This window comes from Amblyomma maculatum, chromosome 4 (genome assembly GCF_055883805.1).
Source record: "Amblyomma maculatum isolate TAMU_Amacu chromosome 4, ASM5588380v1, whole genome shotgun sequence".
Taxonomy (NCBI): domain Eukaryota; kingdom Metazoa; phylum Arthropoda; class Arachnida; order Ixodida; family Ixodidae; genus Amblyomma; species Amblyomma maculatum.
Genome location: NC_139347.1, coordinates 128,768,286 through 128,790,170, shown reverse-complemented (window position 1 = coordinate 128,790,170; position 21,885 = coordinate 128,768,286). Strand labels below are relative to the sequence as shown.

At 48.4% G+C, this 21,885-nt stretch overlaps 1 protein-coding gene across 3 annotated transcripts in view; it reads left to right on the top strand.

The window, feature by feature from the left end:
* The first annotated feature begins 224 nt into the window (after positions 1–224).
* LOC146192361 (uncharacterized) overlaps positions 225–21,885 on the top strand; it is a 55,874-nt gene continuing 34,213 nt past the window's right edge. The window contains exons 1-3 of one of the 3 annotated variants that reach the window (XM_084602468.1): positions 225–582; positions 2,149–2,292; positions 15,351–15,433. The gene's annotated coding sequence lies outside the window, so the exon portion shown is untranslated. Of the gene's footprint in view, positions 587–632; positions 1,039–2,148; positions 2,293–15,350; positions 15,434–21,885 lie in introns of those variants that run through there. The other 2 variants (XM_084602469.1, XM_084602470.1) reach the window with 2 other exon arrangements.

The window sequence follows — 21,885 nt, the reverse complement described above, 5'->3', positions numbered from 1 at the left end:
CTGCCGTTGCTGCTGTGATGTGGCAGAAGGAAGCGCTGTAGGAAGCCGAGAAAAAAAGATATTAGCATTGCAACCTGACTTCTTTTTTTTTTTCTTTTTCTTTTTCTAAGTTGAAAGGGGAACAAGGGGGCAAGCCAGGCAAGCGCTTGTTGAGAGAGAGAGATGAAGACAAATCATGCTAGCAAGCGCTGCAATCTTGGACCATTCTATTCTTACACCGTGCCTTGGACATTCGTGCGTTAATAAACGATGCATACCATGAGAAATACGCGTAAAGCTATTACCGGTGCTCAAACTATGGTAATATAAGACGTGCAACAGAACGTCGAAATATTGTGCTCAGCCGCGCCCTCTGTCGAGCAAGACATCACATCGGCGAGTCTGGTTGCGAATGCGTACGGTCGAGCCGCCGGGCGACGCTTGGGTTTCGAAGTCGCAGCTTTGGCCCACGTATATGGTGCCACAAACTGCGTGCTGGCCGATCGTCTTTCCACGATCAGTTTTGACGGTCGCGCGGAGTTGATAAGGGATCAACGTTGACGACCCCGGGCCGTGGGAGCAGCCGCCAGAGCCGACGTCCGGGTAGGTGCGTAGTTGCAATGCTGGGCACCACGGTGGTGCCGCGGCGCCGCCGCTGCTCGTCTCGCTCTTTTCTGGGCCGCTGTTGCAGATGCTGCCGCGAAGATCGCGGCGCAGACGGCGTGCGTCGCCGTTTGTGCCCCAGCTGTACCTCGGCGGAAGGAGGGACTGTGCGTCCGCGTTTAGTTTCGCCCTGACAGCTGCGGGTTATCCAAACGCTTACACGACCATGTTTGCCTTGGTGACTAGCGGCACGCTGAGAAGAAGCGAGCGGACAGCCGGAGGACGCTGACGCTGGCCGCTCCCATCCGCACGGCGCGCGCCTCTCGCATGACGCTGCGGATTAGAGACGTGGAGCTATGGAGGGGCGGGGTGAAACACGACTGCCAAAGCGGAGAGGCTGGCCACTTGCATGAAAGCAAGGCAAAAACCACCGGACATACTCATCCTGCCTCAGAGGTTACATGGTTACACACTCGTTAGCACTTACAGTTGCTCTTGATAAGCTAATTATGCTGACAATTTTTATGAGCTACAGTATACTGGCTGTCACTACACTCCAGTGCTGCTTATTGAAGAGTACTGTGGAGGTGGGCACCTAATGCGCCCTGCCATCTACTCATATTTATTGTTTACGTTAAATGTCCATTTTTCCAAACTCAATTGACAGTAGTCGTAAACGTTTTCAAAGGCTAATTTAGCACTTGTTTTCAACTGTATGAATACGTGCACAGCAATCGGCCTCGCATGGTGACCAAGAAGGAACTATGTCAGTTTTAAGACAAAACAGGTATATAGTTTGTATGATGCTGTACAAATAAGAAGGGACATCTCTCATCGAATGTTCGGATGAGATGCTGTTGGTGGGAATAAGACAGCTTAGTGTTCAACGGAAGACTCTGGGCATGGGATTACCCACTATGACGCAGTTGTCATGCAAGTAAAATTTCCATAGCAGATTGACATTTGCTTCTAGGCCACGTGTAGATGCTTAAAACAAGTACTGCCTTTTCCCAACCGTGTGCTTCCCTGCATGCGCTTGAAGGGGTAACTGGTAATGCGTAATAAAGCGCAAAGTATGCATCTTCCAGAAGCAAATCTCTATGAATGTGAACTTTCTACAGAGGCTGTACTTAATTGTCGACACTTCTGCATTAAAACTCTAGTGTTGCGAAAGCCACTGTTTGAAACTTGCCACACCTGTATGGTTGTATTATTTAATGCCATTTGTATGAACCGCATCGCAGTTCGGTGTTGGAGAGGTTGAAAAACCATGTCCGCATTGTGCACGTCTAAATGGGAAGCTCTGGTATGAGAACTACAGGGTGTTAGTGCCAATTGGTAGAGGAAGTACGTGTTCAAAGCTCAGGTGAAGAAGTAATGTTAATAGAGTCAATTTGAGAACATATACTTTAGCAGCTTTCAAAGATTGAGCATGGAAGCCTTGGTCACAAGGATCACAGAGCCTCCCGTATCAGATAAACCTTTCCATTTTTCAGTTTAATACTAGTTTGCATGCATTTAAAATGCACCTTGTGCCCATGATAAACAGTACTACTCGGTGTGCAGGACATCAGGATAGTCTTACGGATGTCAGGCCAAACGCTGCCCACGCCCGGATGAGAGGCTCTTCTCCCAACAATGTATGCAGTGACTTCACCGTTCTCTGGCTGCAGCGTCCAAAAATAGGCGCTCTTCTGACCTCCCATATCTGTGAGTACCTGCCTTCCCACATATATTTCTAACAAGCTGTAATGGCTTAATCACTTTGCTATTTAGTTGCTAAGCCCAAGGACACAAGATCAAATCCTGGTGATGGTGGCCAGTTTTTGTGTTGGCAAAGTGCAAAATCACCTCAGTGCTGTGTGATATCGGCGCATGTAAGAAAACAGTAGGTGGTTTAAAATAATCCAGGGCTCTCCATTTCGGTAGGTAGACAGTGTGCAGCATAGGGACGTTAAAACCCCACACCTCACACAACCACCATATTTGTTTTTTGGGGGAATTAGACCTTAGTTAGACCAAGTGGCATTTTTTATGGTGTTTACTAGGTTTTCACGTCTAAACATGGTTAGCGGGCTGCTGGCAGGTGATGCAGCTGGCCTGAGCATTTGCTTTGCAAATTTCAGCATTGCCTGGGATGATGAAGAATGCTAAGAAGCCCTTGTCAGAGCGCAAGCTAGAGCTCACTGACGCAGTTGTGGCCGTTCTTTACATTCGCAGGGTGCTGAACTATTTTTGACGCAGAATGCCATTGTAATGTTCCAATAATCATCTTTGCACATAATGATAATATGGTATTATAACAACATAAATTGCATATAATATTAATTGCTGCTTTGTATATTTGCAAGCTTTCGCATTTCTTGCTTTCTGTAAGTCTCTATGTTTAGTTTATTGTTGACCGTTGCTGTGGACTGAGCAAGCCTGGACTCGCACGCTATGGAGGTTCAGGGTTTTTTTTTTTCTATTTACCAGCAGGAAGTCTTGTAGCTGGTTTTTGATGACAGATTTGAATGCTGCAGAGATTCACCCTGGAGTTGACAGGCCTGAGATATTGGTTATACATTACATTTACTGTGTTTGATGACAGGTGAGGCTTGGCTGATAAAAATGCCAACCACCTGTAGGCCCTCCCTCTCCCCACCCCTTGTCTTCCCAAAGAAATGCACATCTAATCAGTTGTGTGCACAAAACAGTCAGCATTTTAGGTGGAAAAGAAAACAAAAGGAGAACGGTAGAGAAACCACTGTCCAATAACCCACAAGATATGGCTTATTGCATAGCCCATCCTCACGCCCTTAAGCTAAGTTTCTATGCTGTGGCTCCTCTAGGCCTTCCAAAACGACTTCATAATTCATGCACTCTAGGTGATGCCATGCCAAATGCAAATCTTTTGCACATGTCACAGAAGAAAGTTCTTTTTCTGATGAACTTTCTCAAATGCTTTCCTTACTTACAAATTCAAATAGCGATTAGAAGATGCAGCTAATGCTCTGTGTCTGGAACTAACATGTGAGGCACACTTCACAATTTGAGAGAATGGGGTTCGTGGACGAAAGGCCGCTGACAATGTCTTCCTGCACTCTTAGTTACCAGTTTTGGTGGGAAGAGGGACAAACACCTCTACCAGAGTGTAAAGTCTAATGCAGGACCAGGTGGCTAACCGGCGATAGGTCCACGCCTGATGAGCCACCGACCGAAGGAATGACACAGGAGTCGGGAATGAAATGAAAACAATTTAATTTCTAAGGAAAATCAGCAAATTGAAACTGTGAAATCCTAATCCAAAACAAAGCAGGGGTCACAGAATAAACAGAACAAATTTTGGCATATGTGCACAGCATCCCAAATATACAGATTAAGGGAAATACAATACAACACAGTTTGGAAGAGAGGAATTAAAGAAAGAGTTCACAAGATGACAGTGTAGCGAGTGCTTAGCCGTTCGGGGTGGTAGGGTCCGATCCGAGGTGAGCGTCATGCTGTCATCGTCGGCTCGCCTGAGAGATTCCTCGCTGGGCCGGACATCTTGCGATGAGCAGACGCTCCCTGGCTGACACACTACACGCACGTGCGGTTAGCAAGCACCAGAAGACTGGAGTGGGGCGAGTGCTTGAAGGGACACTAAAGACACCCAAATATGTTATCAAAATATAATAAACGGCATTTAGTGATATTGTTGCCGCATATCTGGCAGCAAAAAATCTAATTACTGCTGAGATATTGCAATAAGAAGTTTAGGTTTTTTTTTGTTTCCGGCGGTCAAATTCAAACGGTTTTCCCCTACTACGTAGTAGGGTAGAATGACGTACACTATGACGCAAGAGGAGAATCCGTGATTGGTGGCGTGCGGAGAGGAAGTTGAGCCAGTGCGGCCCGCGGCGTCGACCGGTTAGCATCTCGCAACAGCATACTCGCAATCGACCATCGGCTCACAATATGTGATGGCCACAGCCGAAATTAATAAAACGATGAAGAGAGTAATTTACCGAGCGACGGGCCCATGAAAGAAAAAAAAACATAGAGCTCTTGTAATCCATAATACTCTACGTGTTTCTGAAGCTTTTGCATTCCTTCTTGCACTGCGTATAAACAAACCGAGCCCTCAGTCATCGCAACGCTTCCCAAAATCTTTACGTACAAATAAGGTTTATTTACCAGTAAAATAGGGTCCTTGCTGCTGCACTTGCCAGTTTTGAAGCGTCGTCGCACTTTTTTTTTCTTGAAGGTTTTTGCTACAGCTCCGTGTTCAGCGAAAATTACGTCCACAGTAGCAGAGCATGACCGAAGAGCCAGCACTCCTAAATTTGCCAGCGCTGTGAAATTCCACATGTTAAAATGATTACAGTGAAGAATATAGTGCGCATAGGCATCTAGAACATTAGTTGCAAGTCGTGAGAGCAGGCAGCATGCTCCGATGGTCAAGAAGTTTTAATTTTTAAACCGGCAGCAATGACCTGTACACCTTGAAGTATGCCAGTTCTATTATAAATGTGGTCGGGACATAATATGCAGAAATATTTCCGTATTTCATATGTCTCGGCGTGGCCGAGTGGTTAGCGCAGAACAGTACGGAGCAAGAAGTGGTGAGTTTGAATCCCGCTGGCACTGTCGCTTTTTTTTTTCTACAAATTGAATTTCTTTTGCCTCTTTTATTGTATTTGTCGTACGTAGTTATTTTTTAGTTTTTACTTTTTATCCAAGGCCCTTTTTCCCCAGACGACCAGCGCAATAGGCAAGGATGCAATAGGGGAACAATGACATCTGGAATAAGATCGGCGCTCTCTTTGGTATGAGCAGCAAGTATGCTCCTTTTGTTTGCGATGCCTGCAAATAGCACGTTGAAGCTCTTGTTGCCACAGTATGTGGGTCAGATGTGCCATGATTAAGTGAACAATTGAATGATGATGCGTTTTTCCTTCGGCACTTAGCATATGTATGTTTTTCGTGCCGTACATAGCTGCAGTCGAGCGGTCAGGTCAGGGTTAACGGGAGCTCGCAGTCGAAGCGGCGATGTGTTGGCGGCAACGGATTTCACTCGCTTGCGCCACCAAATGCTCAAATGTGAACAAGCCAGGCGCATCTGCTGCTCCGAGCTCATATTTCAGGTGCCGTGGGTCCAAAACGAAACTATCCGAGCACGCACGAAGTGCCTGAGCCAGAACATAATCGAAACTGAAGTGCGCGCCTGTGGCGCCTCCAAGTATATTTTTGTATTTGCCTTGCAATGTTTACATTGTCTTCTCACCATCGTTTACGTATGATAAAAGCATGTTATTATATTTGAGACAAAACCTACTACTGCATTCAAACGGGCAACGTAATTTGCATTCGTCAGGCTCCTGGATCCCTTGCGCGCCACGTGATTTGTAATTGCGAGTCTCGGCCGTTTCGGCTGTGGCAGCGATACCTGTATTTCTGTTCTTCCTCTTTACTACTTTATAACAGCTCTGTTTTCAGTAAGAGCGAATTTTTTGTAATCGGGAATCGGCATTCTATCGATGCAAGCCCACTTCATTTTTGTGTTTGTCCCTTTAACTGTTCGGGGAGGTAGGATCCGATCCGAGGCAGGTGTCGGGCCGTCGATGTAGGCTCGCCTGAGTGCTTCCTCCCTGGGTTGAACAACTTGTGACACGCTGACACTCTCTGGCTGACGCACCACGCGCACGCACGGTTAGCACCACCGCCACTTTCCAAATCCCGATCCTGACTGAAGTCTGACCAGACGCATTGCATTGTACACCCGTATCCCCGGCCGAAACGTCTCGCCCCGAGCCGCTGGCTGCCCTCGCAGACGCTCGCATTCCGGGAACCACTGCTTTCCCAGAGTTGGGAGCCAGACAGTGGGGGAGGGGTGACGGAACTTTCGAGACGGCGTCCCTGGCTCTGGGTTTAACAACTGCGTCTGGCAGTCACAGCACGGGCGAATTCTACTTCACCACCTCGGCGTTAAGAATGTTATTCGCAATAACATTTCACAAAAGACAGCAGAATTTGCACCCGTTTGCAGGAAGCTACACAGGAATATTGCGCTGAAATCATATCACTTATGAAACAAGGTGCAATACATACGCATAGAACAATATACATTGCACAAACACATTGAATACTGAGAACAAAGGAAAAACGCGCTGACCGCTAGTGGTCAGTAACAAATCAGCCGGGTGTGGTGGTTCCTGACGCCTGGCTGAGATAACCAGCCCAGACATTATCTTTCCTCCATATATTCTGCACTGTGAAATCGTACTCCTGCAGTAGGAGTGCCCAATGGAGCAGTCGAGAGTTCATGAACTGTGCCTCGCGGATGTATTTTTGGGGTTGAGGATCTGTCTGGAGGGTGAATGTCTTCCCATACAAGAAAAAATTAAATCGCTTGATGGCCCAAACGATTATGAGGCCTTCTTTTTAGACTGCTGAGTAGTCTCGCTCCCTCTGCAATAGCTTTCTACTTGCGTAGGCCACGGGCTGGAGCAATTCCTTTTTACTCTGGAGAAGCACCATTCCCAAATCCTCGTCAGAGGCATCCGTGCGAAGCATGAAAGGCTGAGCAAAATCGGGCACCTGAAGTATGGGTGGCTCCGAGAGGAGTCTTTTCAGCTTTTCGAAGGCGCGTTCCTCTTGGTCCCCCCACTTTACTCTGTTGGGCACTAGCTTCTTAGGTTGGTCAAGGGAGCCGCCACAGTGGTGTAGGGAGCGAACTCCCTGTAGTAACCCGACAGTCCCAAGAATGCCCGAATTTGTCATTTAGTTGTAGGCCTCGGAGCGTCGTGGATCTTTTCTAAGGTGCTCTTCATTGGGCTTAGATTGCCCCTTCCGATGTTGTGTCCAAGGAAGGAGAGTTCTTCAAACCCCAGGTAGCACTTTCTCGGATGCACCATCATTCCAGCTTCCCACATTCGATCGAGAACTCTATTGAGAGCCTGAACGTGGTCCTCCCAGTTTTCGGTCGCTATCAAGATATCATCCTAGTAGTGGTACACGTCAATTCCTTTAAGAACTTTCCTCATGAGCTTTGCAAACGTGGCTGGGGCAGTTTTGATGCCGAATGGTATGTTCTTGAAGTGGTAATGTCCGCTTGGGCTAGTGAAGGCAGTCTTTTCGTTTAATTTTTCTTCCAAAGGCACCTGCCAGTATCCCTTTGCTAGTTCCATCTTCGAAAAGTACTTCCTCGAGCCAACTTATGATTCTGTCGCTCAGGTAGAAGATGACGTTACTGATCTTCATATGGTCATCCCAGTTCAACTCACCCGTTCTTACGAGGCCAACCAATCCAACGTCCTGGTTACTCTGCCCGCTGAAAACGGTGGAGTCTCGCTGCCGAATGGCACCGGGGCATCAGATGGATGGTGACGGGGCTGCTACCCTCAGTTGGCTTACCTCGTTTGTCGCCATTGGTATCGTATGGCTGTGGAGGTTCATGGTGATCATGTACGAGTCGTATCCAGCACCTCCACCAAATGAAGTGGAATATATTGGGATGTCCGGAGGACTGGAGACATTGACTGATGGCGCTAGGTGATCGTGATGTGAAGCACAATATTGGGTCCGACCATGGCAGCTCAAGCTTCAAGTATGCACAACAGCTGATTGGTGAAGAACCCAGAAGCCTTCATCGTCATTTATGTCAGCGCAGTGCCTTCTTCTTTACAACACCAAGGCCACATTTATCACCTCTTACGCAGAATGATGCCAGTGTCGTGACAAATGAAAGAAAAGAATTACAGATTGCAGCAAAACATATGAAATGCTGTAAGAAGATGAATATTTTTTGGTATTTTTGGAATTCACACCTACGACAAATAAAAACAACTTAGTTTTGCATTGTACCTGTCAATGATTTCAAATTCCAATGCACCATGTCACGCCCAAATAAATGTGTTCAAAATCAAATGTCAGAACTGCGTTTCTCTACATTGTGATGCTTTTTTATTACATATAGACACGGCATTTTTTTAGCTTCCTTGAACAATCGACCCTTCCCCGGGTTTGATCCAGATCGCGGTGGTTGCGTTACGATGTTGTTGTTGTGGCTGTAGGAAGAAGGAAAAGAAAATTCACGGGCCTGCTACTGGCTCTGTAGCGGAGCCACCTCTGCTACCTCGTGCAAACAGAAGAAAAAATGGAGAAGAAAAAGAACAGGAGAGAAAGACGCGCGCTGCAACAACAGCCCTCCTCCACCACCTGTGTGGTGGCGGGTGCAATGACGGCCTACAACAGATAAAAATATTCAGTGGCTGGCTAGCCCCCACCGCAAGCAAGGCGTTGATCTACCGTCCCAGCCCCATAGGGCCAGGAATTGCCACCCTTCCTCTCGCGTTTCAATGGAGACCGAAGTGTCTCCAGGTGGTCGAAATTACTGCATAGCCCTCCACTATGGCTCCTCTTTCCACTTTCACTCCCACATTCCTCCCTTCCCTTATGGTGGGGTTCAGATGTCCACAGCGCAAGTGTGACAGATGCTGTGCCTTTCCCTTCCTATGAACCAATTATTATTATCATCTGAAAGAATATATGTGTGCCAAAAAGTCAGCACATCTATAGTGGCTGGACAGCAACCATAGTTCTGCATAAAGAAAGTAACAAAATTCTCATAAAGGAGGGTTTTAGGCAAAACAACACAATCTCCCCAGTACTATTAACAGCTTGCTTAGAGGAAGTATTCAGAGACTTGGAGGAAGCAGTTAGGAATAAGGGCTAATGGAGAATACCTCAGTAAACTGCGATTTGCTGATGACATTGCCTTGCTGAGTAATTCAAGGGATGAACTCCAAAGAATGATTGATGACCTAGACTGGAATAGCAGAAAGGTAGGCTTGAAATCAATCTGCAGAAGACTAAGGCAATGTTCAACAGCCTCAAGAAGAAATAGCAGTTTACAATAGGTAGGGATACACTGAAAGTTGTCGGCAAATATGTATACTCAGGTAGGTACTAACCTCAGTTCCATACCATAAAAGGGAAATAACCAGGAGAATAAGATTATGTTGCAGTGCATTTAGCAAGTCCTCGTAGATTATGACTAGCAGCTTACTGGCATCGCTCAAGAGGAAAGTATACAGCAGTTGCATCTTACGTGTACTTGCCTATGGGGCTGAAATGTGGAGGCTAATGAAAAAGGTTCTGCTTAATGAGGACAGCACAGAGGGCTATGGGACGAAAAATGGTAGGGGTAACATTATGAGATAGGAAGCGTGTCGAGTGGGTCAGAGAAATAGCTCTGGTTAAGGACATTCTAGAGGAAATCAAGAAGAAGAAATGGGCATAGGCAGGGCATGTAGGGCATAGAGAGGATAACCGGTGGTCGCTTAGGGGTAACAAATTGGATTCCGAGGGAATGCAAGCGTAGCAGGGGGCGGCAGAAAGTTAGGTGTGCAGATGAGGTTAAGAAGTTCGCAGGGGTCAACTAGATGCAGCTAGCACAGAACCAGGTCAATTGGAGAAATATGGAAGAGGCCTTCACCTTGCAGTGGGTATAATCCAGCTGATGATGATGAAAAGTCTGCATGCAAAAAAGGGAACAACATGAAAGGATTACACTATTCTTTAAGACTATTTCACATTAAAAATAGCACGCCTGCTATTTCTGCTGCTACATCGCAAAAAAGTATTTCGAGTGGTTGCAGTGGCTCGAGCAGTAAGAACGACAAGATTTTAGCAAGTTTGAAATATTTCACTGCATTGCTGCTGGTTGTGGTGAAATTGGCTGAATTGCCTGTGAAGTAACCATTACTGATTTGCTGCATTGGAGGAGGAAGCGGTTGTGATTTCTCACGTAAACGAACAGTAAGTGTCCTATGTGTTCCCTAACAACAGAGGGCATGCAGACCACATGGCAAAAGTGGTCAAACTATGGAAGATCGATATTACCAAAGATGAAATTCTTACCATTTGGTCAGCGCTGCTTTGCATGTGACAGCAAGCTAAACAATTCGCAAAGAATTAATATCAAAAAGTTTTCTCTGTGTCCATTTACTGTAACTTTCGCGGTGCATTGCCCTTATGGTTTAATAAGGTTACCACCACTGGTTCTTACCAGTGGGCCATCCCAAGTGGGGTTATTTTCTTGAGCTGAGTGGCGAACAGTCCACTGATGACTAAGAAGTCAGCTCCTCTTTGTAATAAGGCAGTAATCTTGCATCTCTCGACAGCTACTTCAAGGTCTCTTGTTGACGTCATCGCATTATGCTTTTGCCCTGGTGTCTGATCTCGGCTTTCTCGTGTAGTCAAATCGCGGTTGGGGTACGTTGTTGTGATCTCACTGGGCAATGGTGTCAGCTCGAGGTCTGGTTGCATCATCGTCAACATGTCTTTGTATGGAATGTTGGTGTAAATATTCATCTGGATCAGTTGTTCGTGGTGGAGGATCTTCATTTTTCACTGGAGAGCATCCTCACCTTTGAAGGTTGCTGTCTTCACTTTCCCTACATGAGCTAGGGGATCTTTCATGAACGTCGCTGCAGTCCGGCGATACAAATTGTGACAGTGGTACGGTGAGGGGGAACGGAACAGACAGCTTGATAATGCATTATCTCCCTTGTGTGCAGAAAGTTGTCGGTTTCTTATTTTCGTTCGCCTAGTGGAAGTTGTGGGACGTTGATGGCAAATCCACTCAGGCTGATTGGTCTGTGTGGACAGTGACAAAGGGATGTGACCTGCCTCACCACACTGAAAGCGCAAGGGGTGGTGGTTGTTAGTTCTCCAGTTGTCGCATTTTTCAGGGCTTGCAGGATGGGCAGGTGCAGACAGGGGATGCCCTGGCAGTGCAGGTTGTTATCAGCGAGGGCTTCATGTGTCTCACGAGGAGACTTGGTACGTAAAGCGGTGGCGTAGCCTTGGGAGCAGCTGTTGGTGTTGTTGCTGCACTTCCTTGCATAGAACATCAATAAGCAAACCAGGTTGCTTGAGGCATTGAAGAAAGCGGAAGTAGTCGACGCTGTTCCTCGTGGACCACTTCCTGAATAGCTTCCCACCAGTCATTGGTAGCAGATAGTGTACTGCCAAACAGTGCAGGTTCACATTGGACTGTTCTATTGTCTAGTCAGGGCGTCGACGGTTCCTTCGAGGTTGGAGGCTTTCTTTATGAATTCGTTAACAGTTTTCAGTGGGTTCCTGACAAGGCCAGCAAGAAGTGACTTTTTCGTTTAACATTAGAAACTTTATCTTTTTCTCGGACATGTCTGGGTCAGCACAATAAAAGGCTCTTCATTTCTTCCACCTGTACGAGGACAGATTCATCGGGGAGTTGGACCCTGGACCAAAGGAGCAGTTCGACACTTTCCTTCCTCACGATGGTCACGAATACTTCCAGGGACGCTTTATTGAATGTCTCGCATGTTGTCAGGGTAGACTCATGGTTTTCATACCACATATGGGTGGTACCATCAAGTGCGAAGATGTTTTGAAGATTTAAAACGTCATCCCAGTTGTTGAAGGCTACCACTTGATCATATTGATCCAGCCATTCTTCTGCATCTCCTCCATGGATGCCATGGAAAATAAGTGACTTTCGGGGGCCTAAGGGAAACCGGCGCTGCTGGCTGGGCCATTGTAGATGTCAAAGCTTCCTTCCAGTGCCGAGTGAGGCCGGCCGTAGCCCATGTAGAGGTGGCAAGCCTTAGAGTCGATGGCTAGCTCGATGCAATATAGAAAAGTCCTCCTGTACAACACATTTTGGACTTGTCATGGCTTGCAGGGGGTGTCGTTGCCATGCAAAGCAGCACTTCCACCAAATGTCACATGGTAGTGACAGCGCTGTCGACAAATAGAAAAGAGACTGACGTCGCACTGAAAAGAACTGTTTATTGGGCTGACTTGTGCTCTCAAGTAACTATGCAACTCGGCGGCAATAGCAGAGAAAGTACTTACTGGTCATCGAACTTCGAATGCCCACTGCGTTTTGCAAGCACTCAACTCGGAGCAGAAACATCTAGATAAACTTGCTGAAAGGAATGAGAACAACCTGGAACAATGTGTAAGCAGACATGAGTGCTACAGTCATTCTCGAAACATCTTGGCACATCTTTTATGACAAAGAAAATGATACAGCCAAGCCCAACGGCTTTGAGCATGCACAAACAGAACAAAATATTTGCACCATTGCCAAGACATTCAGTGCAATAGAAGTAAAGCGGTAAGGCTGCATTCTTGCGGCTGTTGGAAGTGACAAATAAAGGTTATAATAGTTCACATCATTACTTTCGCCTTATAAAACATTGTCTCAATGCATCAAGGGCTTTTAGTGCACATGAAAGGGCATAAGGCATGCAACAAGCATTATTTCTGGGCAAGCACGTCGCCGCCATCATGCCGTCGCGAATGATTTCGTGTTCTGTTTGAGTCCAGTTGCCAATTTGCAATAACCTGCATTGGTTTCACTGCCGCACTGCGATCACATGCTTCTGAAAATTCTGAAAATTCATCAAGAAGCCACTGGCACATAGCTGTCCTTTGTGGGATAGACTAATCCTTACGCTTCGTAAACCTTTGCGCCTAACCAGCACTTGCCTTGAAATCTTTGCAGGGTAGGCTCTTCCCATGTGCCAGCTCCAGTGCTTTGAATCTCAGCATGTGTCAGTCGTCGGAGCTTATCCTTTGTTCTGCACTTCCAAGACATATGTTATGCGATCAGTTTCAAGCTCCGGAAATTGAGGGCTCGTCCAGTACTGCTTATGCCAGCCAATATGCCTTTCTGGCTGCATCAGCGTCATGCACATTTATTGTCAACATCAACCGTGCTTCAGGGCATAGTCGATGGCTGTGAGCTTAAATGATGCTGTGCAACTGTTTAGGTATTTGCACATACTTGCTAGGTAGAACGGCTACGCGCACACAATTCGAGTGGCCCATGACTGGGTCAGCGTGAGCCACCGGGCAATCTCCGAAGGGGCACAATAAACAAAGGGACCTATGGTGTTGATGCTGAACAAGGAAAAATGGGAGAATGTGGGTAGCATCCAGCAGCGCCTTCTGTGATGCTCATGGCAAGTTTTGGTCTGCCACATAAATGGGATGCAGCAGTCATGGCTGCATCTGGTCGGTGTTTCGAACAATAGAACCTCGAATTTTTTCTCTATTTTGTCTAGTCCAAAGCAGAGGTAGGGCCCATAAACAGCTGCGCCCTTTACACGAGATTATACGGTACTTCTGTATCTGTACTGTAATGCATATAGTACCAAGAAGCTAGGTGGGAGACTGGGTGCAAACATTTTTTTTTTATTGCGAAAGCAACACTACTCTAGGTTTCAAGCCTTTAGCTTGGCGCGGCTGCACCCACGTGACGCTGTGACGTCGCACCCCACGTGACACTAGGGTGAGAGCTGGGCTACTAAATCAAACGGGCGGCGTAGCGCTGTCGCAGCCACGGCGCAGCGTGTGACCTCACACCCCACGTGACACAAAAGCGGTCGGCGTGGCGCGCTAGAGGCGCAGCTGGTGCTCACGTGATACGTGACATCAGGCACGTTCATACGGCTTCGTTGAAGCGGGGCTTTATATGTGGGCTGGCAGGAGCTGCCAACTTGGGTCTCTCATTTCACATGGGACGGTTATGTCAGAATCAGCGTGCTAGGACCCTGGCATTCACGTTACCCCTATAAGCCACTAAGGCACGTTCAGACAGGTTGGTTAAAGCGGGCCTTTATATGTGGGCCAAGGAAGAAGAAAAAGAGAAGAAGAACGCTCAGTCACCCGCAGCTAATGCTTTCGCTCAATATTTGGTTCAGCAGTGTTGAACCCTTTCAATTTTGTTTTCCTGTTTCGTGCAAACTTTTTAAACTATACTCATGCATAGGCTGCAGTTAGAATGAAATGTGTTATGGCAAGGCTGTTGCAGTAGGACTTCTAAATATTCATAGCATGTTTCTGCAGTTAATGAAAATTGGGCTGCATTTCGGTGGGCATGATGTATTTTTGTGTCTGTATGGTAATTCGCATGATGGCAGAGGCTAGTAAAGCGTCATGTTGCGCAGTCAAGCATTAGTACAGCTTTCTGCCATGGAGGAATGGAGGTTGTACAAGATTTGATTGGAGCGAAACAGGTCAAACATGGGTCAAATGGGCCATTGTGCAAATTTGTGACTTGGGAAGCATGCCGGCTTCGTCAGTGGCAGCCCTACCGTAAATCTTGATGTCTGGTTTGGTTTGTGGGATTTAACGTCCCAAAGCTCCTCAGGCTATGAGAGACTCAAATCTTGATGTCTATTGCCGCAAAACAAAAACCTGCATTCCACAGTTCATTACCACCACGAATTTTGTTTTATTGCAAAGACGTGCTTACCAGAACGCAAACAGGAATGATTCTTGTTCAGAAAACGAAGGACAAATATAAAAATCGCGTGGATGATCACCTTGCTTGAGTGCGAGCTTGGATTTTTGAATTAATGCCACACATTTTGAACATCGTGAACTTACAGTAAATTCCATCTGTATTTATACGCATGATGTTTTACAGTTATGGGTATACAGTGCTGTCTCAATCTTTCATTGTACACCCATGGTTCGTCTAGATGCACTACTGGAAAGAACCATGGAACTGTAACAGCTGTTGCTGTGACTCTTCACCGCCAAATGAGCGAAAAGAAGTCTGGGATTTCACGAACTGTCTTACATTGCTAGTTTGATATAGAATTCTGTCACCACACTGCTGTAGAACTATTTGCTTTGCTAGAGTGTTGAAAATTTTCAGCTCTCCAGCTGCCTGTTTAGCCTCTGCACATCGTTTCCAGGCCACTTTGTAAACAATGCACTGCTCCTTTTTTTTTTTTTTTCAGGGTTGCAAGGTGCCCAGAGAATGTGAGTCCAGCGAGTGCTGTGGTCTGTGTTTCCAGGCCTGGTAACTTTTGAGCAAGTCAAGGTAAGCAGCTGCTGGGGTTTGCTAAAACACCTGTGTTTCATGGTCCACAAAATTAAACGTCTAAGGGAAAAAAGGCTGTGAGGCGGGCAGGAATAAACTGCTGACAAGTGATAGGTTCACACGCTAGACCCGATCGATAATTGCATTTCACATGCTTTATACCTAGGAATTGAATTATCGGCAAGTAAAATTAAAAATTGAAGCCTGTCCACGGCCAGCGTCATTATGCCTGTGAGGTTGTAGTACCGAGTCTACACCACAATATACCGTTTTTGCCTAAAATAACCGAGCAGCCCTGTCAGTGGGCGGAGCGGGCACAGGGCTCTGCGGCGGCCTGGTGGTCGCTGATGGTGGCCACTGCTCTCTGGCGGCGAGTGTAAATTGGCTGACGTCAGGCTGCTCCCTCGCTATCTTACTTAGGACGATGAAATGTCAGCAGGTAGTATGTGTGTCTGCGATTTCAAGCCTTAGGAGCGCAGTGCTACTGAGCGGGGTAAATGCATAGAGCAAACCTTGCTCAACGTTCATTTTTGGCTGGCATCGTGAAGCTGCACTCTTTGTTAAAATACTTTGCATTTGATATCACTACACATCTCCCGTGGATGCAACAATTTGGAATATACTTGCTCTCCTCTTGAAGTGATAGCAAAGCAAGACAGTGTACAGTTCTCAACAACTGGATGCTGCTTTTTTTCTCGATTTCTAGTCTTCATTGAGCTGGAGGAGAGAGAAAAATGGGTCAGTCTATCCCGCTGTTCAAGTGTGACTGTTGCTGCATATTTTAATGAAGCGAATCCGCCAATGTCACACTTGCTGCTTGCTAATGCGCAGAAGTGTGTAACTTTTTTGTGATTGTAATGCCAAAGTGAGTGTGGGAAATATGAGTAAGGAGTGCAACTGCAACTGTATGATCCCTCAAGAATGCCTTATTATAAAGGGTGCCTACGTAGAAATCGTTTATATAAGGGCATTAAACCTCACACTGAGACTTTATCACCTTACAGCCAAGAATTTCAGGGAAGTCTCAGGTTCCTTACGTGACCTTGCATGGCATTTGGAGATTGTATTTTATTTGAAGGGGGAAGGAGGGATCAGATCGCGAAAATCGCCGAAAAAAAATGATTTTTGATTTTCGGGATCTACAACATTATTTCTATGTTGTCCTGAAATAATTCGCCAAAAAACAAACTCTAAATCAATATATTAGTCGGTGCCGGCGTCGAGATATCCACCCCAAACCGCAACAAAGCTGCCATGTTAACAACGCGACTGCTCGGCTTTCCCGCCATGGAGCGCCATCATTTTGGTATCGTTGGAAAGCCTGACTCTTCGACTCTTTGTCCCAGTCCTTCCTTTCCTTCTCCGCAAGCTAGCAAGTGTGCAAAAAAACAAAATTGGTAGGACAGCAGCACAAAGCAGCCAATGAATGCCACGGCCTGATTGGCTCGGCGCCGCGGCGCGTTGCAAGGCGCCTCTTCATTGGCTGACGCCGCGGCATAATGGCAGCCAGCACAAGGAGTGTCTGCGTTGTATGCCGCTGGAAAGCAATTCCTTTTCTTGTGTTTCAAGGTTTCGACCATGTGCACTGGATCATCGCACGTTCAAAAAAGTTCTGGACAAAGCATGCCTACAGGAAGCGAAAACACAAGCTTGTCACAGCAAGGAAAAAGCGGTGATTATCAGCAGGTAGTTCTGCCGAGCCGAGCGTCCGTGCAGAATCGGCAGAGTACACACCCAATGTGCTGTGCGATCTCGCTCCCAGTGTGCTGTGTGATCTCGTGCTGAGTTGGACACCAGCCAGTGATTGTGAGAAGAACCAAGATCTTTTGCTGTCGTGGCACAGGTGCAACGTTACTTCACCAGTGACGATAGACATGCCAGTAAGCGTCACCATGCAGTAGCGTTTCGCCGCACACGGACGTGCCACTGCAAGTTCGTCGAGTCAGGCACCAGCCAGCGAATGTGAGGTGGGCCACAATCTCACCGTCGAACTGTGAGTGCAACATTACTTTGCCAGTGAGGATCGACATGCTAGTGAGTGTTGCCGTGCACGAGCGTCCCGTTGCAAGTTCAACCAACGGAGAAGTGGTCTTGCAACAGTCATCACTGCCCAATTGCAGAGCAGCGGAGACACATTTTCATGGTGTTTTTGAACTCCGAGATGTGCCCACAGCCGACTGCCACGAGTGAATGCAATCCTATGCCACCAACGACTTAAGGCACTCGCTCGATTCTGCGGACGCGCCAGCAGGCAAGGCTCGCGGGTGCACGCTCGCTTCCTTTGATTCATCAGCGGCCTATGGTCGCAGTGCCGAATATTAATCCAGTGAACGTCGCACTATTAAAGCTCACCTCAGAGCACAATTTGTGTCCGCAGAAACAGCAAAAGTTCAAGTGTCGAGCGTTTGCGAATCTCTTCGCGCGGTTTCAGCAACACAAGTTCGCGCTGACTGACTCGCAGGAAGATACCAATCGTCATCGCCCCGTGCTATATCCAGTAGAGAGGATTGTGACAAACAATCCGCGTCAGCGTGGCGACGTCCGCTTTTATACGAGACTGTAAAGTCATATTCCTAGAGGCGCAAGGCCCAACGAGCGAGTCGACCGGATGGATCGCGCAGGCCAACAAGCCAGCACAAGGAGTGGTGATCAGTGACGATATGGAAATGATGCCCATGTAGATATGGTCGAATTCTGGACTGCAAAGAGGACTGCCTGGCACTCTTAGTTACTGTGCAGTTCCCTTCCACTTTGGTCAAAGTATGGCTTGCATATGCAACAACGTGCTGGAGACTGTTATGGAGTTGGACAAGGACCTCACTGACGCCACTGTTATCCATGTCGACTTCAGTAGGCGCCGCTAGGTCAAAGTGGCGCAGAACAGGCCCAGATACTAACAAATACTTCAGTTGCTGGAAGGCAGACTCCCATACAAACGACCATATAAATGGAGTTACCTCGTGAAGCAGAGAAGTCAAGGAATGGGTAAACTGAGCGAATTCTTGAATAAACCTACAGAAGCAGGAACACAGGCCCAGAAAGCTTCACAGGTGTTTAAAAATACGGGGTTGTGGTAACTCACGCACGGCAGCTGTCTTCTGCGGATTGGGCCGTATGACATTTTGATCGACAAGAAATCCGAGAACAAAGGTTTGTCGTTCACCAAAATAACATTTTGTGAAGTTCAAAACCAACCGAGCCTGTGCAATGCAGGAGAGCACAAAACTGAGTTGTTCGTTATGATCATGAAAGGTCTTCCCGTGAGTGATGACGTCGTCAAGGTAACACATGCATACCTCCCACTTGAGGCCACGCAAGATAGTGCCCATGAACTGCTCAAATGTAGCTGGGGCATTGCATAATCCAAAAGGCATCACATTAAATTTGTACAGCCTGTCCGGTGTCGCAAATGCTGTCTTCTCTCGGTCCAATACCCCTATCGTAGGTCAACTGAAGAGAAGTATGATGCAGACTGAAGACAATCCACGTCATCGTCTATACATGGAAGAGTCGGCACCGCTTGTGTGTATACCCGGCGCAGGCAGGGGACGTAGCATCCACGGCGCTTCCTGCAGCGCAGTTGTAGTTTGTGAAGAAATGGTGCATCTAGTGCGAAAAGAAGTGGATAGTTTTGGTATTGCTAGCTCAGCTTGCATTCTATGCCGTGCGAACGAGCAGCATACATCCAGTCATTGCAAAAGCTATGCAAACAAACACGCTGGGGTCTTAGCTGTAATCCGCGAATCGGCGCATTCCTGCAGGAGTTTATGGTTCACATACTAAATACTAAATGGTGTATGCTTACGTTGTGGGCGATTCCTCTGCCCGAGGGATGCGCACGACAAACACACAGTGGGCCGTATGACAAACATGTTTAATCTCACAGGGATCGTCGAAGTTGGTGCTAGGTCGTCGCCCGGGTGGCTGCGGGTCGTTTCCGTGGAGAGTGCCAGGAGCGAAGCAGGAACGAGGATGCAGGGACCAAGAGGGTGAGACGGCGGCGCGTGCCTTCTTTTATAGCCCCCTCGCGCGGGACCGGTTATCCCCGAACGAGCGGGGAGAGGGAAACAGGCCGCGCGCAGGGAGCATTGGGATAGTGGCGCGGCCTTCGAATGCGCGGCGCGCACGGGCCTTACGGATACATGGTGCAGGGCCCCACATCTTCCCCCCCCCCCCCCCCCCCCTCAGCGTCCGACCCGGGCTATGCCAATGGCCGGGCCATGTCCATGTCCGAGCACGGGTCGCCGTAAAATAGGGAGGCTTGTCGCCTGGCTCTGGCGGGATGCCCTCTCAGCTGGTTCGTGCGACGGGAGAAGCAGCAGGCATGGCGGGACTGTTCCGACTGGTCCCTCTCCGGCAGCGGCCACATCCTCGGGGTCACAGCGCAGCTGGGCTCGGCCACGGATACGCCTGGCAGCGGCCCTGAGCTGTTATTCTACATCGCTGACCCCTCTCCACGTGGCGCCTTGCTGGATGCAGCGAGGCCCTTCTGCAGCAGGCGTTTTCGCCCCGGGCACACCTGGCTGCCTGAGGCCCGTACTCCGGGCCTGGGCAGCGGGCTCCAAAGCCAGCCTCTTTGAAAACGGCCAGCATGGCCGCACTGGTCACGATGATGGGCCACAAATCACTACAAACTAGGGGGGTACCCCCTGTTTAAGTGGCCTCTCCTTGAACCATGCGCTGGGTGCGGTTTCTCGCCCCAGCGACGGTGTTCATCTGGCTGCTGCAAAATCTTATCAGAATGCATTCTGAAAGAAGCAAAGACATTAGACAAAGTAGTGCACTACCTTGGCCTTAGGTTATAGCGTCGGTTGCGAACCGGGTTGCTACCTGTACGCCTTACTTTGGGGGAAGATCGCTGCATTGCTTTGAGCTTCCCCCGCTTCGCAGTTATCGTCCTTGCGAAGGTGGTAAGCTTCCAAATCTGTGACGTGCACCGGATCAGCGGTTTCACCGCTCGCCAACAACCGCAGCTGGTAGGTGAGTGGCGTAGTCCGTGCCGTAACTTCGAACGGTCCAACCCACTTGTGCGCTAGCGACGCGGCGAAACCACGCGCTGCGTTACTAAGCGGGTGCGTTCTTTTCAGTACCAAGTCGCCCGTGTTGAAAACGACGTGACGACGACCTTTGTTGTACTGATCCGCTTGCTCCATGCGCGCGACATCGAGGTTTTCACGAGCCGCGCGCTGCGCTGCCTCAAGGCGCTCGCGGAGCTTTGCCGCGTACTGCGTAGGAGGGGGCGCGGGCCCTGCCGCGTCAAGTAGGGCGTTCTCTAGCAGAAAAGCGATCTCTTTCCCAAAATTCAAGTAAGCAGGTGTCATACCCACCGACCTGTTCACGGTTGTTCTAGTGGCGAAAGCCAGTTCGGACAGCCGTGCGTCCCAATCTTTGTGCTGCTCAGTCGTCGCGACCAGCATACTCTTAACATTCCGATTCACTCTCTCGGTTATGTTGCTCTGAGCGTGGTAGGGGCTCGTTTTCCTGTGGCGGATTTGAAGCGCCCGACAGGAATTAACAAAGACTTTGCTTGTGAAATACGAGGCATTTTCTGTAATCAGGTCGGAAGGGAAACCGAAACGAGTAAATGTCTCCAACAATTTCTCCCAAATCCGTTCTGACACAAGCTTCCTAAGGGGGAAAACCTCAACCCACTTGGAATAGTGGTCCGTTATTACCAGGATATATTGGTGTCCGCGCGCGGAGCGAGGGAGGGGTCCCATGATATCGCACGCGACCACTTGCCACGGATAGTTGCTAACTACCGGCTTCATCATGCCAGCGGGTTTCCCCGCCCGAGGCTTGGCTACCTGGCAAACAGGACATGTACGGGCGTAACCCAGCACATCCTTTCTCATACCTGGCCAGGTCGCGACACGGCATAACTTATCGTAAGTCTTACTGCCGCTGCCATGGCCTGCCAGCGCTGAGTCATGGAAGTACTGGAGGAATCGTTTCCGCAACTTCCTCGGGACCACGACTCGGAAGGGGGATGCAATCACCTTTTCCTCGTCAAGTTGGGGGATGTAGCGGAGCAGTAAGCCATCATCGCCCAGCAGATACGCGTCGTACTTGCCCTCAGCGTTCCCCGTGCAAGCTGCACTACTCGCAAGCTCTGTCAGCACCCGCTGGCATAGACCGTCTGCTTTCTGGGCCTCAATTAACTCTTCCCTACTGACAGCTACTCCCCATGACAGATTTCTCTCTGCCTCGCTTTTTGGCAGGCGAGTAGTCGCCGCCACCAGCTGCTGCGCCTTCTCTCTCTCGCAGCACCGTGCGGCAACTCTGTGCGCCTCCTTTCTCTCTTTAACTACGCAGGGGGCGACACTCGCGTCTGCCCTCTCCTCCTCTCCACTAGCGGCGACGCCGCTTTCAGCAAAGCTGGTCTGCGCCTCTTCTACGCTTCTGCCAGCCTTCAACGGTACGCGCGATAACGCATCGGCCACCTTATTCAT